Here is a 15,403-nt window from a genome sequence, read left to right on the forward strand (position 1 = left end):
ACGGCTGTCGAGAAATGTAAGAGAAATGAAATGTTCAATCAACTCAAGCTGAATTATGTATCTTCATTTGCCTTTATAAGTGAAGCGTTTGTATTGTAATTTACATCCATGGCCTCTCAAAAATGTAATTATAGTGTATTATTCTCTCTTTAAATGATTTCCCTTATAAAGAAACAAGCTTAAGTGATTAAAGTGGTTTGGTAAAGGGTGGTGTTTTTCCCAGCTCCAGACCCGGGTGTTTGTGTCTCATGGTTCAAGCCTAAATTGTTTGAACATTAATTACGGTTGCGGAAAGCAAACCATGCATCTGCTCATCTGAAAATTGTTCAGTTCTTACATTGTCATCATACCAGCATGCTAACTAAATTTTTTTTATAAAAAATAGGTGGAGATGTAATCTCTCATTACAGTGCACTTTTTTATATTGACCAACGATGGCTCTTTATAATTGGAAACCCTAGAAAAGTATTATTCCTTACTTTACTATGTATTCCTAAAGCAACACATTGTCACGTCCTGGCCAGTAAAATGGTTAATTGTTATTGTAGTTTGGTCAGGACGTGGCAGAGGGTATTTGTTTTATGTGGTTCAGGGTGGTGTGTTAGTTAGGAGGGCGTTTGATTTATTATTTCCGGGTTTTGAGTTATGGTCTATGTTTATGTATTTCTATGTGTAGTCTAGTGAGTGTGTTTCTATGTTGAGTTAATTGGGGTGGACTTCCAATTGAAGGCAGCTGTTTGGTGTTGCCTTTGATTGGAAGTCCTATATTAGTTGGGTGTGTTTTTGTCTTGTATTGGTGGGAGATTGTTCTGTGTTTAGCATTGTGCCTTGCCAGACTGTCTGTGGATCATTTGTTCGCTTGTTTGTTGTTTTTGTGTTCATTTTGATTTATTAAATGTTCAAAATGAACAAACACAGTCCTGCTGCATTTTGGTCGTCCTTCACCGACGATAACCGTGACACACATTCATTACTATGCTTGTTTTCATGGCTTTCTAACTTTAGTTAGACTAAAGTAAAGTAATTGACATGAATTAAATCACTATTTTAGTTTACATGCATTGCATCATTACTGTTGGGATAATATTTGCCAATGCGGTGAATAAAGAAATCAAGCACTGTTAGCAACAATTATAAGCGCCTCATGAAAACATTTTGTAGACGTTCCCAATCAATACGCTCGGTAGAGGTCATTTGTATTTAGAGAAAAAAAACATTTCTTTCGCTTTCTCTCCACAATGTGATATTCAACAGAAGCTCTGGTGTATGAAGTATAATCGCTGTAACACAAGGGACAGTTATTTTTACACCGCTGATTTCAGCTCTGCTACACTCAAACGAGGTTTCAGAAATCCTTGTCAGTAGTAATCCTTTATATGCTCAAAGAACATGCTGAATGAATGAAGAGTCGCACTGTTCTCGTAAAAGGCCAGAGTGCATTTTGGCCAACAGTACATTTGCAGTTTAATGATTTAATACAACAAAACCTTTTTCCATTTAACAGTGTCATAAACCAAAACCAAAAAGACACAGATCTCCTTCAGTTTCAATAAACACAAAGATCTTATACAGTATAGTCTAACCATGGTCCATTGGAAAAGGCCTGAGAAACAAAGATGGCCTCTGGCTCTAGTGAGCAAACTATGAAAGGAAAAAGAAAATCAAACTGTCTGGTAACACAGAAAAATACCTTAATTGTATAGTTTGTAGTCCTTTTATAACATCAGCTCAAGCAAATGTATTCGTATTGTGAGTCAGTTGAGGTATGGTAAATGGCCATCTGACTAGCGAGGATAGCTCTTTGGCTCTTCAGATATGGTCGAAATTGCCTCAGGGAAATATTTCTGTGTAGATGTACCAGAAAGCTACTCTACCATAAAGAGACATGATGGAAGAATATATTTGGCGATTATACCTCCTGCATGTTCTGTTCAAATGCATTCACATAATGGTTCCTACAAAAACATATTTATGGTTTGTGTTATTTATGACACCCAGCATTCTCACATATAATACGGTAGCCCACTATTCCAATCACATTTCTGCTCACTTAAGGTCAGCTTGTTGTTGTAAATTCAAATGAATTTTAAAGCATAATACAGCATACATTTGTGTCTGACATTTTGCAAAAAATACAGTTGCTACTGTAAGGCAGTTTCTTTTATATCCATGCTAGTAGTAATTCAATTAAACCTGTTTCTATGTACAAAAATCTTCCCTGCTCTACCATGTATCCATTATTTTTTTTATTTCACCTTTATTTCACCATTATGAAGTGCATTTCAGTCCATAGTTTCTGTCTCTCAGACTTATCTGTTGAGGTCAAGATTCCTTCAACCCACACGTCTAGTTCTGACAAACAGTCCCCCCCCCCCACACACAGTGGACGGCCACTGTCTCTCACGCCTTGGCACTGAATGTTTCTTCCCACCAGTTGACCTCCTGACAACATGTCCTGTCTCATAGCTGTCAGATTTGTCATCCAAGAGGACACGTTATTTTGTTAAACTCGCCTCCTTTTTCCTGTCACAGTCAGTTGAGTGGGCAAAGGGTGAGTTAAAAAAAAAACAGATAACCACTCGAAGTACCCAAATGTCATTTCTTGCCTCCCTCATGGAAAATCATTGTAGACAACGTGATCTGGATGAAAGCAGGAATTACACAAGGCGTTTGCTTACATCTTGGCACTCAGGGTCTGCTAAAATAATAGGGTCCTTTCTAATACCCATGCATTTTAGCCAAAGTACTCAGCCTTCTTCTAAGTTTGAAACTGTTTGAATTCTGCGAAAATACACCTGCAACGAGGTCACGCTTGACCTCGTAACTTTTTCTATGTGATCAGCACATCAAAGAACAGAAGGTGATTAAGTTAGAGAAACAAGTGCTTAAAGCAATCACATTGTTGAGGTTTTAAAGAGATATAGCCCTACTGTATTAATAACTTAAGTGGTGGATGAGAATAAAAAAAGGGGATACCTAGTCAGTTGTACACCTGAAAAGTGTCTTCCACATTTAACCCAACCCCTCTGAAACAGAGAGGTGCTGGGGGCTGCCTTAATCAACATCCACAGCACCTGGGGGTTAACTGCCTTGCTCAGGGACATAATGACAGATTTCTACCTTGTCGGCTCGGGGATTCTAACCACTAGGCTACCTGATATTGGGGATCCTGAATGGCACAGCGGTCTAAGGCACTGCATCTCAGTGCTAGAGGCATCACTACAGACCCTGGTGCAATTCCAGGCCATGATTGGGAGCCCCATAAGGCAGCGCACAATTGGGCGAGCGTCGTCCGGGTTAGGGTTTGGCCGAGGTAGGCCATCATTGTAAATAAGAATTTGTTCTTAATGACTTGCCTAGTTAAATAAAGGTGAAATAAAAAATAAATACCCTCTGTGTTTAGAAGAATGCATGTATGAAAGGACGACATTTGCCTCATTAAGTTTGCTACATAGAGCAATTAGCAGCAGTGGTGAGCGCACATAGGCCCTCTCAGGCAGGGAGTCTGTATAGCTTTTCTTTGAACACCTGTTTAAAGCCTACAGAGAGATCAGAGATTGTCTTTAATGGGCTCTGCTCAGAAAACCCACAGGATCAGTCTGAAAGGCACATTGCACATGAAATGTTTGAGATGACAACGTTTCTAAGTAATTGTCCTCTGTGTTCTGCAGTCTATGTTGAGGGCGTCTAATGACTGTCATATTTTACGGGAATCATTTTTTGAGAAATAAATGTTTCTGTTTTTTTTGTGTGCATTTCTAAGATCACATGGGGCCTCAGACGCCTGAAGCTAAGTTGAAGAGGAGTGATGTAGCTTAGACACAGTTTTATGAAATGCACTTTGAAAGGGATTCTCTAGCCATGTGCTGTAGTGAGACAAAGACCTACCAGAAGTGTCTGTAGTAAAGACATATCAACAAACAACCCATTGATTTTCATAGTGTGCCCCTCTGTAAGACCCCTACAGTTTTTTGGAACCAGCCCATTACATCACTCCTCAATATATTATTTATTCTACTGTGTATTCTATGTTTAAAATGGAATCTAGGCTGTGAGGACACAGACCAAGTTGATCAGGAATAGATCTACAGTCAAAACCCCTCCACATTTGCCATACCAAATAGTTGCATACTGAAGTGCACTTTCTTCGTTATAGTGCACCGGTCTCTATGGCAGAAGCTGTGTAGTTTGGAGCCGAGCAATGGCCTCTTTTTCAGATGGAGGTTCGACTCTCATAATTACGTACAGAAGGAGGATCTGCTGCTATCGGCTTTCAAACAGCTTTACTCTAGTCCTGGGTATCTAGATGGACTTCAGTATTATTAGGTGTGCATCTGGATAAGGCATGTTGGACAGTCAGTGCTGAGAGAAGGGCTGACTGGTTAGAACTGAATCTTACTGTATAGAGCCCAACAGTGGAGGTCATAATACCCACAAAACCTAGCGGTCAAACAGGGAAATGGTTCCAATCGTCTTTCCACCATTAATTTTACCCATACAGAATTTTAGAAACACAAAATAAGGGCTGTGTTTCGTCTAGGCTTATCCTGGCGTGATGTTTTGATAACCACGTAAATCTCTCCCATACAAGATTACTTTTATCAATATTTTCAACTTTATTTACTCTCAGATCTGAAAATGCTAATTAGCATCAAAGTAGACATCATGCAAGACTTCAATTCCCTGCAAGCTCCTGCACATCTTCCCTAGCTGACACCTTTGCTAACAGGTATCGTGTCAATTTAAAACTAGCACAAGACCGTTAAAATAATTGTCAACCTAAAGAAATGTAGTCAATTTATTCATTACTAAATTTAGCAAACATTAGATAGCTAATCCAGAGATTCTTACCTTTGCCTCATTACGGCGGTCTTGTCCAGATGATCATGGCATTTACAATAATTTATGACAGCCACATTAGTATTTAATTTTGGGGTGTTAAGTACAGGCGAATATATTGATAAAAGTCACGTTGTCTTATAGAGATTTACACAGTTATTAAAATGTCACGCCAGGGTAAGCCTACATGAAACACAGCCCTCATTTTAAGTGTTTCTAAAATCCCCTATGGGAAAAATTTATGCTGGAGAAACAATTGGAACCATTCCTTGTTTGACCGATAGGTTTTTGGGGTATTATGACTCATACTGTGGTACTCTATAAGACATAGAAAGTTTTCCTATATTTCCTTTTAGAAATATGTCTTGTTTGTTTGATATTATTCGTTTTTTTTATTTGCCTCCATGAGGAGGCAAGTTTTATTCCACATCTGTTGATCTGGCTTTTAGAGCACTTTCAATCACATTTGAGATGATATTGTTCATCTGAAATGACAAATAATGGTGTTGTGATCAATATCTCCGCTCTGTACTAAATAGCACTAAAGTAGACTACTGATCATTATGGCTTCACTCAAATGCAGTTTCCAACAAAGTGCAATTAGGGTATAGCCTATAGAGTATTGTCAATGTTATCATTATTATGCACCATATTTCTGGAATACAGAAACACAGAGGGGTCAATATTGTTATTTTAGTCCACTTTCCTTTACTTCAGAAGATACCTTTTGAAAGCCTTTCACGCCCTGACCTTAGAGATCCCTTTTATTCTCTATTTGGTTAGGTCAGGGTGTGACTAGGGTGGGGAATCTATGTTTTCTATTTCTCTGTTGGCCGGGTATGGTTCTCAATCAGAGGCAGCTGTCTATCGTTGTCTCTGATTGGGGATCATACTTAGGCAGCCTTTTTTTCCCCACCTTAGTTTGTGGGATCTTGTTTTTGGTACTGTGCTGTATACCCTACTGAACGTTACGTTTTGTATTTATTTTGGTTTTGTTTCGGTGTTCATCTAATAAAGAAAGATGTACGCTTACCACGCTGCACCTTGGTCTAATTCTTCCCTCAACGAGTGTAACACAACCTCTGTTTCTCCTCACTTCCTTGCTCTTGACCATCTGCTCAGGAGTGAAAATGTCACGATGGCAGGACCAGCAGGGGAGGTGCCAGACGGCCTTTGTGTTTCTGTGTTCTCTGTCAGGTCTGTACAGCAGGGGAGCCGTAACAGACACCTTCATATTTACTACAACATACAACTCTCATCTTTGTCAGATATTGCCAGCTGACTGTTTTTCCGATGTAGAAGTAAAGAATATGTGTATGGTTGACTGGACTAGTTTTCTTAATAATGAAAAAACAACACATTGTCGCTGAAGTAATGTGTGGTTTAATTAAGGAATTCCCCTTTGACAAATACAACTTGAAATAGTTTTCCTAAAGGCAGTGGTGCTATTTTCATAGCTTTGGTGCCAGTTTATTCCTGCTTTGTAGGATGAACCATTGTCTCAATAACTGATGGAACTTTGTCTCATAATAAGTCTAATATTCCTGTTGACAGACTGTTGACATGAGGACTAGTTCCAGACTGTCAGGCAAGGCAACGATGTTCACTCCAGAAACAGTATGGCATCCAGATTTATAATATCTGTTACCCAATCTCTCCTAGTATAGTATGGTAGGGCCAATAGTCTCTGCATAATGAAAGTATCCCGTATCTGACTAATCTTGGAAAATAAATTGTGTTCAGTTCAATAAGAAATGGGTGGACATGTTACTCCAGATCTAGTACTCCTCTCCTCTACAAGGGCAGTCATGCTCTAAGTCAGTGGTTCCCAACCAGGGGTACTTGGCCTATCCACAGCTGGTACTTGAAAAGATTCAGGAGTCCATAGGGTTACTGGTAAAATGCACATAAGGGGGTACTTCAGGGGTACTCAGGGCAGAGCAAAATTCAGTTGGTAATACAATAACCAAAAAAGGTTGTGAACCACTGCTCAAGTAAACTTGGGATGGCCACTGTTGCTTCCTGAAGTTAAGAGTGATGTATTAGGGCTGTTATAGGCCCAGTTAAATGATGGAATGCTCTATTCCACCCAGTTCCATCTGAATATCAATTATCTGAAGTTCAATGAATAACTCAGAGGGGTGTTTTTTTCTTAATCTCAATAGGTTACATAAGGATTCATCTAGGCAGGTTCACTGAACTTTCATGATGGTACGTTGGTTCCATACTGCTCTCTCACACACCAAACATGCCAATATCCATTTCTATGAATGTTTATAATAACAGGTTGGGGATACTATCTAATGTTAATGGACAGTATTCAATTGCAGTGGAATAATTGTCATGCTTTGTTGAGTTTGAGTTCTTTAATTATCGGTATGATAATTGCAATTTGATGAGTGTCTGTGATTGATCATTCCAGCAAATGGAATAAAACCGGGAGTTGGTATTTGGGATTGCCGACGGTAAATATGTGGGGTGAAGCCCCTGAATCAGCGTGGATTGAGAAGGTTAGTCCGAAATAGCACCCTATTCCTTATGTAGTGCACTACTTTTCACCAGGGGCCATAGAGGTCTGGTCATATAAAGGGAAAAGGGTGGCATTTCAGACGCAGCCATAGAGGGAGGCCTGGTACAGGATAGTGCCTAACATGCTGACTAGACCAGGCACATGCGTGCGACATCGCACGCATGCTGATTTTGTCCATCCACATCAGACGCGATCAGGACACGCAGGTTGAAATATAAAAACTAACTCTGAACCAACTATATTAATTTGGAGATAGGTCGAAACGCATTAAACATGAATGGAAATGTAGCTAGCTAGCTTGCTGTTGCTAGCTAATTTGTGCCGGGATATAAACATTGGGTTGTTATTTTACCTGAAATACACAAGGTCCTCTACTCTGACAATTAATCCACAGATAAAAGGGTAAACCTAGTTAGTTTCTAGTAATCTCTCCTCCTTCAGTCTTCTTCTTCTTCTGATTTTATATGTCGGTTGGCAACCAACTTTAAGGTGCCGTACCACCACCAACTAGACTGGAGTGTGGACCTGAGTTCATCTTTCAACCCTACCGTGGGTATATGCTCCTAAAAACCAATGAGGAGATGGGAGAGGCAGGACTTGCAGAACGTAAAGTGTAAAACATAGAACCAAGTTCTATTTTAGCGCCTGGCTAAGCAGACGCACGCGAGCAGTTTGGATGAATTTATTGAGTAACGTGTGTGAACATTTATTTTGCAACACTTGTGCATGTAACGCGAGCGATGTGGTCAGCATGTTATCCATTACTACCAGACAGGGTAGCTTCAACTCTGCAATGACTGGAACTGACTATGTGCTTCCAATCAATAGCCCTCCTCTCAATGATGGATACACCATCACAGTGCTCCCGGACACTTCAAAGATTCACATATTACCTGTCAGTCCACGACCTGCCACTCACCTGTCTGTTTTACAGACTCCTGACTCACATCTCTCTATCTCTTCATGGAATTGAAGGAGAACTTCCAGTGGAGAGTGTGTGTGTGTGTGTGTGTGTGTATATGTGTGTGTGTGTGTGTATGTGTGTGTGTGTGCGCGCGCACACGCGTGTGGTGGGGGGCTCTCCTAGATGCTTGGAGAGTGAAAATGACAGAGGTGTACTGAAAAGTATTTATGCATGGTTTCACAGTTTCTGCTGTTCCAGTAGTTCTCTCCTCTTTAATTTTGTAACAACAGTTCCCTCATGTTGATATCCAGATGGTGGTCTTGTCTTGTTAAATTTCCCTCCACTTTATCACCCTCTAAATCCACAGAATCCCACTCATTATTGAAGGTGTAAAAACATTATAATCTACCACAGCACACTGAGGACAATCCTAACGCGAAATCGATGTCTGATTTATGCAAATTTGTAATTACACATGAAGTTCTCAAATCAGGACTTGGCCCATTGTTTGGATTCTTAAAAAATTTGATATTTTACACATTGCTTGTTGGTTGCAGCAGCTTGCTGGATCTCGTTTTTTGTGTGCATACATCATCATCATCCATAATGATGAATGGAGAGGCAGGATATGCAGAGATGCCCGTCTCTTCCTCTGTGGTTCACTTTATCAATCGTATTGATATCTGGGATTGATATAAGTACGGGATAAGGACTGTATGTCCTTTCCTGAAATTAAAATGTGTCCTTGTGTCCTAATTTATTTCTGGAACACACTTCTTGATCACATGACCAAGACCACCCAGATGGCCAGGGACTTCCTAATCTGGACGTTGTATGCCCACCAAGACTTCCTAATATGGATGTTGTATACCCACCAAGCTGGCTAAGACTTCCTAATATGGATGTTGTATACCCACCAAGCTGGCTAAGACTTCCTAATATGGATGTTGTATACCCACCAAACTGGCTAAGAGAAGGTAGTTCTGAGTTTTGACAGTGTGCTTTGTCTCCAGGAAGGAATGCCACACACTGGCGATCAAAGTCCCTCTTCTCACTAACAAGCCACCTTGTAGAAGAGGTCTGTTCCACATTGTTGGGCAAGGATAATGGTGTTTGACATAGTGTCTTCCTGTGGCTGCTGTGTTTTCTTTGGTCAGGTGATGCACTTCACAGGAGTTTGTGTTGCTGGAAATAATGTCCTGATTTGAGCTGCAATGATAAAGCCATTAAGCCTGCCTGACACAGAACACCAACACTGGCGCTTCAATTTAATTTAAATTAAATTAATGAATTATTCATTCATTTAAAGTACAGCTTTAGACCGTCTCCTCACTCCAAAGCTTCAACTTTCTTTAATATGTCACCCGATTACAAAATTAGCTTGGACCACAAATCCTTATAAGATGACGATTCATCATGGCATCCATTTTCACCTAGGATTATTTCATTTAGGTACAGTACCAGTCAAACGTTTGGACACACCTACTCATTCAAGGGTTTTTATTTATTTTTACTATTTTCTACTTTGTAGAATAATAGTGAAGACATCAAAACTATGAAATAACACATATGGGATCATGTAGCAACCAAAAAAGTGTTAAACAAAGTAGCCACCCTTTGCCTTGATGACTGTTTTGCATTCTCTCAACCAGCTGCATGAGTTAGTCACCTGGAATGCTTTTCCAACAGTCTTGAAGGAGTTCCTACATATGCTGGGCACTTGTTGGCTGCTTTTCCTTCACTCTTTCTGGTCCAACTCATCCCAAACCATCTCAATTGGGTTGAGGTCAGGCGATTTGTGTAGGCCAGGTCATCTGATGCAGCATTCCATAACTCTCCTTCTTGGTCAAATAGCCCTTACATAGCCTGGAGGTGTGTTTTCTGTTATTGTCCTGTTGAAAAACAAATGATAGTCCAACTAAGCGCAAACCAGATGGGATGGCGTATCGCTGCAGAATGCTGTGGTAGCCATGCTGGTTAAGTGTGCCTTGAATTCTAAATAAATCACTGACAGTGTCACCAGCAAAGCACCCCCACACCATCACACCTCCTCCTCCATGCTTCATGGTGGGAACCACACATGCAGAGATAATCCGTTCACCTACTCTGCATCTCATGAAGACATGGCAGTTGGAACCAAATATCTCAAATTTGGACTCATCAGACCAAAGGACAGATTTCCACCTGTCTAATGTCCATTGCTCGTGTTTCTTGGCCCAAGCAAGTCTCTTCTTATTGGTGTCTTTTAGTAGTGGTTTCAGACCATGAAGGCCTGATTCACGCAGTCTCCTCTGAACAGTTGATGTTGAGATGTGTCTGCTACTTGAACTCTGAGGTGCAATCTGAGGTGCAGTTAATTTCCGATTTCTGAGGCTGTTAACTCTAATGAACTTGTCCTCTGCAGCAGAGGAAACTCTAGGTCTTCCTTTCCTGTGGCGGTCCTCATGAGAGCCAGTTTAGCACTTGATGGTTTTTTCGACTGCACTTGAAGAAACTTTCAAAGTTCTTAATTTTCCAGATTAACTGACCTTCATGTCTTAAAGTAATGATGGACTGTCATTTCTCTTTGCTTATTTGAGCTGTTCTTGCAATAATATGGACGTGGTCTTTTACCAAATAGGGCTATCTTCTGTATGCCACCCCTACCTTGTCACAGCACAACTGATTCACTCAAACCATTAAAAGCAAAATACATTCCACAAATCAACTTTTTACAAGGCACACCTGTTAATTGAAATGTGTTCCAGATGACTACCTCTTAAGCTAGTTGAGAGAATGCCAAAAGTGTGCAAAGCTGTCATCAAGGCAAAAGGTGGCTACTTGGAAGAATCTAAAGTATAAAATATATTTTGATTTGTCTAACTCTTTTTTGGTTACTACATGATTCAATGTGTTATTTCATAGTTTTGATGTCTTCACTATTATTATACAATGTAGATAATAGTAAAAAAAAATTAAAAAACTGGAATGAGTAGATGTGTCCAGATTTTTGACTGGTAGCTTAGGTAGGGCTGGGTGGTGTAAAGTATTTTATGATATACCGATATTGATGCACGGACCGGTTAGGGTTTTTACTTTACCTTCTATAATGGTGTTTGGTTTGATACGCCGTGTGTAACATCAATTTTTGTAGTTCACTTCGCTACTTCAGTCATCTCTATCCTCTCTCTTGCTCTCCATGCAGCTTTCCACACAGACCTAGCCCCACACCCTGTCACTCAGGGAGCGCATTTGTTGCTCCTCGACCACGAAATGCTTGCGTTCAGGGGTGCAAATAGTCCGGGTAGTCATTTGATTAGTGGTTCAGGAGTCTTATTGCTTCGGGTTAGAAGCTGTTTAGAAGCCTCTTGGACCTGGACTAGGCCCTCTGGTACCGCTTGCCGTGCGTCTTGGATGGCAGGAAGCTTGGCCCTCGTGATGTATTGGGCCGTACGCACTACCCTCTGTAGTGCCTTGCGGTCGGAGGCCGAGCAGTTGCCATACCAGGCAGTGATGCAACCCGTCAGGATGCTCTCGATGGTGCAGCTGTAAGATATTTTTGAGGATATGAGGACCCATGCCAAATCTTTTCAGTCTCCTGAGGTGGAATATGTTTTGTCATGCCCTCTTTACGACTGTCTTGGTGTGCTTGGACCATGTTAGTTTGTTGTTGATGTGGACGCCAAGGAACTTGAAGCTCTCATCCTGCTCCACTACAGCCCCGTCGATGAGAATGGGGGCGTGCTCGGTCTTCTTTTTCCTGTAGTCAACGATCATCACCTTTGTCTTTCTGGGATAATGGTGCTGATGTGAGCCATGACCAGCCTTTCAAAGCATTTCATGGCTACAAATGTGAGTGCTACGGGTCGGTAGTCATTTAGGCAGGTTACTTTAGTGTTCTTGGGCACAGGGACTATGGTGGTCTGCTTGAAACATGTTGGTTTTACAGACTCAGACAGGGAGAGGTTGAAAATGTCAGTGAAGACACTTGCCAGTTGGTCGGCGCATGTTCGGAGTACACTTCCTGGTAATCCATCTGGCCCAGTGTCCTTGTGAATGTTGACCTGTTTAAAGGTCTTACTCACATTGGCTGCGGAGAGCGTGACAACACAATCATCCGAAACAGTTGGTTCTCTCATGCATGTTTCAGTGTTACTTGCCTCGAAGCGAGCATAGAAGTTATTTAGCTCGTCTGGCAGGCTCATGGTCACTGTGCAGCTCTAGGCTGTGCTTCCCTTTGTAGTCTGTAATAGTTTGCAAGCCCTGCCACATCCAACGAACATAGGAGCCGGTGTAGTACAAGTCGATCTTAGTCCTGTATTGATGCTTTGCCTGTTTTATGGTTCGTCGGAGGTCATAGCGGGATTTCTTATAAGCTTCCGGGTTAGAGTCGCGCTCCTTTAAAGCGGCAGCTCTACCCTTTAGCTCAGTGCGAATGTTGCCTGTAATTCATGGCTTCTGGTTGGTGTATGTACGTACAGTCACTGTGGGGACGACGTCCTCGATGCACTTATTGATAAAGCCAGTGACTGATGTGATGTAATCCTCAATGCCATCGGAAGAATCCTGGAACATATTCCAGTATGTGCTAGCACAACAGTCCTGTAGTTTAGCATCTGCTACATCTGACCACTTTTTTTATAGACCGAGTAACTGGTGCTTTCTGCTTTAATTTTTGCTTGTAAGCAGGAATCAGCAGGATAGAGTTATGGTCAGATTTTCCAAATGGAGGGCGAGAGAGAGCTTTGTACGCATCTCTGTGTGTGGAGTAGAGGTGGTCTAGAACTGTTTTTCCTCTGGTTGCACATTTAACATGTTGATAGAAATTCGGTAAAACTGATTTAAGTTTCCGTGCATTAAAGTCCCCGGCCACTAGGAACACCGCCTCTGGATGAGTGTTTTCCTGTTTGCTTATGGCGATATACAGCTCATTGAGTATGGTCTTAGTGCCAGCATCGGTCTGTGGTGGTATGTAGGCATAACTAATTTAGTGCGGTTTTAGTTCCAACCTCGCTTGGTGGTGGTATGTAGACAGCTACGAAAAATACAGATGAAAACTCTCTGGGTAAATAGTGTGGTCTACAGCTTATCATAAGATACTCAACCTCAGGCGAGCAAAACTTTGAGACTTCCTTAGATATCGTGCACCAGTTGTTGTTTACATAAATGCATAGGCCCCCGCCCCGTGTCTTACCAGAGGCTGCTGTTCTGTCGTGCCGATAGAGCTGGTGGGTTATACACTCTATGTTCTTAATGTCGTCATTCATCCACGACTCTGTGAAGCATAAAATATTACAGTTTTTAATGTCCCGTTGGTAGGATATATGTACTTTCAGTTCATCCCATTTATTTTGTAGTGACTGAACGTTAGCTAGCAGAATGGAGGGCAAGGGCAGATTAGCCACTTGTCGCCTGGTCCTCACAAGTCACCCTGATCTTTTGCCTCGAAATCTCAGTTTCCTTCTCTAGCGAATCCCGGGGATCAGGGCCTGGTCGGGTATCAACAGTATATCCCTAGCGTTCGACTCATTGAAGAACAACTCTTCGTCCAGTTTGAGGTGAGCAATCCCAGTTCTGATGTTTAGAAGCTCTTTTCGGTCATAGGAGACGGTAGCAGCAACATTATGTACAAAACAAGTTACGAACAATGCAAAAAAAGTATATAGCAACATTGGTTGAGGGACGGTAAGACGGCAGCCCTACCCACCATCGGCGCCATCACATGGAATGGCTGTTTAACAGTGTGATGGCCTTGAGATAGAAGCTGTTTCTCGGTCCCAGCTTTGATGCACCTGTACTGACTTCGCCTTCAGGATGATCGTGGGGTGAACAGGCAGTGGCTTAGGTGGATGTTGTCCTTGATGATCTTTTTGGCCTTCCTGTGACACCGGGTGCTGTACGTGTCCTGGAGGGCAAGTAGTTTGCCCCCAGTGATGCGTTATGCAGACCTCACTACCCTCTGGAGAGCCTTGCTGTTGTGGGCGGAGCAGTTGCCGTATAAGGCGGTGATACAGCCCGACAGGATGCTCTCGATTGTGTATCTGTAAAAGTTTGTGAGTGTTTTAGGTGACAAGCCACATTTCTTCAGCCTCCTGAGGTTGAAGAGGCGATGTTGCACCTTCTTCACCATGCTGTCTGTGTGGGTGGATCATTTCAGTTTGTCCGTGATGTGTATGCCGAGGAACTTAAAACTTTCCACCTTCTCCGCTACTGTCCCGTTGATATGGATGGGGGATGCTCCATCTGCTGTTTCCTGAAGTCCACAAACATCTCCTTTCTTTTGTTGACATTGAGTGAGAGGTTATTTTCCTGATACCACACTCCGAGGGTCCTCAGCTCCTCCTTGTAGGCCGTCTTGTTGTTGTTGGTAATCAAGCCTACAGTACCACTGTAGTGTCGTCTGCAAACTTGATGATTGAGTTGGAGGCGTGCATTGCCACGCAGTCATGGGTGAACAGGGAGTACAGGAGTGGGCTGAGAACGCACCATTGTGGGGTGGAGACGGCCCATCAGAAAGTCCAGGACCTAGTTGCTCCGGACTGGATTGAGACCAAGGGTCTCGAGCTTAATGACGAGTTTGGAGGGTACTACGAGTTTGGTGTTAAATGCTGAGCTGTAGTCGTTGAACAGCATTCAGGTATTTCTCTTGTCCAGATGGGATAGGGCAGTGTGCAGTTTGATGGCGATTGAGTCGTCTGTGGACCTATTGGGACGGTAAGCAAATTTGAGTGGGTCTAGGGTATCAGGTAGGGTGGAGGTGATATGATCCTTGACTAGTCTCTCAAAGCACTTCATGATGACAGAAGTGAGTGCTACGGGGCGATAGTCATTTAGTTCAGTTACCTTAGCTTTCTTGGGAACAGGAACAATGGTGGCTATCTTGAAGCATGTGGGCACAGCAGACTGGGATAGGGATTGATTGAATATGTCCATAAACACACCAGCCAGCTGGTCTGCGCATACTCTGAGGATGTGGCAGGGTTAACACGTTTAAATATTTTACTCACGTTGGCCACGGTGAAGGAGAGCCCACAGGCTTTGGTAGCGGGCCGTGTCAGTGGCACTGTATTGTCCTCAAAGCGAGCAAAGAAGTTGTTTAATTTGTCTGGGAGCAAGACGTTGATGTCCGCGATGGGGCTGGTTTTCTTTTT

This window comes from Salmo salar, chromosome 20 (genome assembly GCF_965601325.2).
Source record: "Salmo salar chromosome 20, fSalSal1, whole genome shotgun sequence".
Classification (NCBI taxonomy): domain Eukaryota; kingdom Metazoa; phylum Chordata; class Actinopteri; order Salmoniformes; family Salmonidae; genus Salmo; species Salmo salar.